The sequence below is a fragment of the Mesocricetus auratus genome, unplaced genomic scaffold, assembly GCF_017639785.1.
Source record: "Mesocricetus auratus isolate SY011 unplaced genomic scaffold, BCM_Maur_2.0 Super-Scaffold_100020, whole genome shotgun sequence".
Taxonomy (NCBI): Eukaryota; Metazoa; Chordata; class Mammalia; order Rodentia; family Cricetidae; genus Mesocricetus; species Mesocricetus auratus.
The window spans coordinates 19,322,707-19,326,095 of NW_024429201.1; positions in this window are offsets into that span (position 1 = coordinate 19,322,707).

Here is a 3,389-nt window from a genome sequence, read left to right on the forward strand (position 1 = left end):
TGGGAAGGGGCAGGAGGCCTAACTCAAGCTTGTTTAGAGGGGCCACACCTGGCTGATCAGGGAACAGCACAGATGTTACCCTGTTAAGCCCACAAAGCCTAGTTGGTTATTTAAAAGGTAGGTTTATAGCCATTTAAAACAGGGAAAAAATGGCCTAGACTAGTATGGTGTGTGTGTGTGTGTGTGTGTGTGTGTGTGTGTGTGTGTGTGTGGTGTGGGTCACATTTTTAAGATAAAGGAACCACCAAGAAAACAATAAAACTGGAGGGGAAAATGTGTGTGTGACCCCAGTAGTCCTGAGACCCTCTAACATCTACATTCCAGAGACAGAGACAATGACCTCAAACCAGCATGGATGTTTCAGTGACATTTGTGTTCAATTTGATTTATCATTTAATGTATTTGTTCATTTAGGCCATGACTCATTGCTTCTCAAAAGTCTGTTTTCAGCTATTGCTTCTCAGTGGGATTTTTCCACAAAGGGCAGTGTCTGCCTTCAAGCTGGAAGACTGACCATCCAGTTTTATTAAATTGTGAAAGGTTGCTGTAAAATGTCTTCCACTAAATTTGCTAAGATTGAGTTGTCACCCTGGTCACGGCACTCAGAAGGCAGAAACAGGCAGGATCTCTGAGTTTAGCCAGCCTGGTCTAGAGAGTGAGTTCCAGGCCAGCCGGGGCTACACAGTGAGACCATATTTCCAAAAGAGTGGGGAAGGGGTTGAGATGAGACGCAAGTCATTTTAAATATGTGGGGAAGGATAGCTCTGAAGTGCCCAGAGGGAACTGGAGTCGTCCACCTATGTGTTGTGGTCTAATATTTGAACATGTGATTTCTGTCCCCAGATAGAAACCCAGGGGGAATGTGAACGGAGAGGAGATGGTAGGAAGCCAACAGAGCTAGAAAGGAGGCTGCTAGCAGTGCAATAAACGCTGGGGAAAAGCAGCCGTTCTACAGAACAGCGGAATGCCCCAGACTACAGGGGTGGGGAAGCTGGGATAGGCCGGTCAGGGGACACAGGTTAGGAACACAAGCAGAGAGGAGGATGACAGCATGGCTGTTGACATATAGCCATTTGTCCTCCTTCGTTTTTCCCAGGTCTCTAAACAATGCTTATATATGTCACAGGTAAATGCGTGGGCAAATTCTGGAATGGTGCACCAGATTGGAGGAGATAAGGTGAGTGAGAAGTGGTACAAGTAAAATGGCTGCTTTTCATTGGGAGGGCTCAGAGATGTTTATTGTTCTAAATAACAAAATAATGCACTGATTAAATTTTTATGTAATTAAAGAAAATAGAATGCAAAGCTGTGTGTTTGGTTTCTAGTACTGAAAAAAGAGGAAGAACAAAAGAAAGTGGAAGAGAAAACATCAGCATGGTGGCACTCGCCTTTAATCCCAGCACTCAGGACACAGAGGTAGGAGGAGGCAGGTGGATCTTTGTTGGTTCGAGGCCAACATGGTCTATATAGCAAGTTTCAGGACCACCAAGGCTGTATACAGAGAAACTGTCTCAAAAAACTGAGAGAGACAGACAGATTGAGGGGGAGGAGAGAAGGAGAGAGAGAGAGAAAGAGAGAGAGGACATGAACAGGAGATAGTGGGGTGGGCTGTAAGATTGCGTTCCATTGTAAAAAATAAAATTAGAAGCCCATGACTAGAAGAAGCACCACACTGGGCGTGTACAGAGGCACCTGAACAAGCAGAACCAGAAATTCTCACCCCAACCTGGAGATGAGGGTTTGGAAGCCAGGCAGACAAAGCTCCACTGGGAAAGAACCTGGTACCATACCAGTAGGGCTGGGGACCAGAGGTCAGAACTAAAACGTTGGTGAGATTTCAACAACTGAAACCATCTGCTACACCAGGAGTGAGCAGGTGGGCAGGCAGAGCAGAGAAGTTTGGCGAGACATCAGAGACCAGGGAGTAGAGGGAGCAGCACCAGCAAGCAGGACTTCAGGCTTGAGATACAGCTACCAAATGGCCATCCGTAAACCCATTTTTAGTTTGTGTGTGTGTGTGTGTGTGTGTGTGTGTGTGTGTGTGTGTGTGTGTGTGTGTGCACTGGTGTTTTGCCTGCATTTATGTCTGTATGAGGGTGTCAAATCACTGTGAGCTGGATCACAGACAGTTGTGAGCTGCCGTGGGAGTGCTAGGAATTGAACCCTGGTCCTCTGAAGGAGTAGCCAGTGCTCTTAACTGCTGAGCCATCTCTCCAGCTCTGGGAAGCCCATTCTGAGCCTATTGTGATGAATGTCATCAGTAAGAGGGCTTAGCATCTGCATCCTGACTAGACTGGCTCCTGAGAGTATACCCTGAGTTAACACCACCTACCATGAAGACCTCACTAAAGTCTCAACTAGAAATGAGTCTGAAGACAGCTTCTAAAAAGAGGAGACTGTGGTCTTAGAGACCAGTATTAAATAGGGAGGAGAGGCTTGTGGTATGGAGAATAATGCCTCAGGAAGTCTGGAAGAGTCTAGATGCACTGGCGATGCTGGCTGCATTGGGCAGCCCTGCATTATGGGAATGCCTGGGCAGTGCAGGAGGCTAGGTGCCTCTAGGCTTCTTTTACCATCCACTCCTGTCCTAAACAAATGACCAAAGCCATTAATTACCTTATGCCAACCTGTATGCTCGGAACTCATCTTCGTTTGGGAAGCAGCGGACCCAATGCCTACTAAAAGAGAGGGAACTACACTCCCTCCCCAGATCTCTTCGGCTGCAGGGGCATGGAACCATGGCTTCAAACGGACTCTGATGCCAGAGCCACAAACAGTGGGGCAAACTGGAAATGGATCTGAGGAAAAGGAGTAACAGGAGGAAGGCATGGAGCCAAGAGGCAGAAATGTTGGTGAAAACCAGCCCTCACTTGGGCCTCTTACGGAAGCTAGGAAGGTCTGTATCACTCTGGGCAGAGGCAGGAACCACAGGAGAGATCCCACACAGAACCTGCTCCATGCTACCAGCTACGAAACGAGGTGCCTATGGCAGGCTTCAGGACTGTAGCTTGACATCTCATGCATTTTGAAGGTCGATAAAGGAAGTCAGTTATGGGTCCCACTCTTAGCATAGGAAGAAATGGGCTCCTGACACATCAGCAGCATTGAGCACCCATCGGTAAATTGTGAAAGTCTTCAAGCCCAGGATCTCTGCAGACTTCCAGTTAATGAAAAGCAACTATTCACAGTGTAGAGACAGTAATCAACCAATAAGCCTTGGTGAGATGTGTGTCTTTAGGCATCTCCACAACTGCAGAGCAACACAGTCTTAAGCAACCAGCCTCTCGTTGGAAGAGGAAATATGCATTGCACTTCTGGGGTTGCTCATATCCCTTTTCATAAACAGGTTAATTGATTGGGAATATTTTTACATGAGTTGTCCCCTGTAT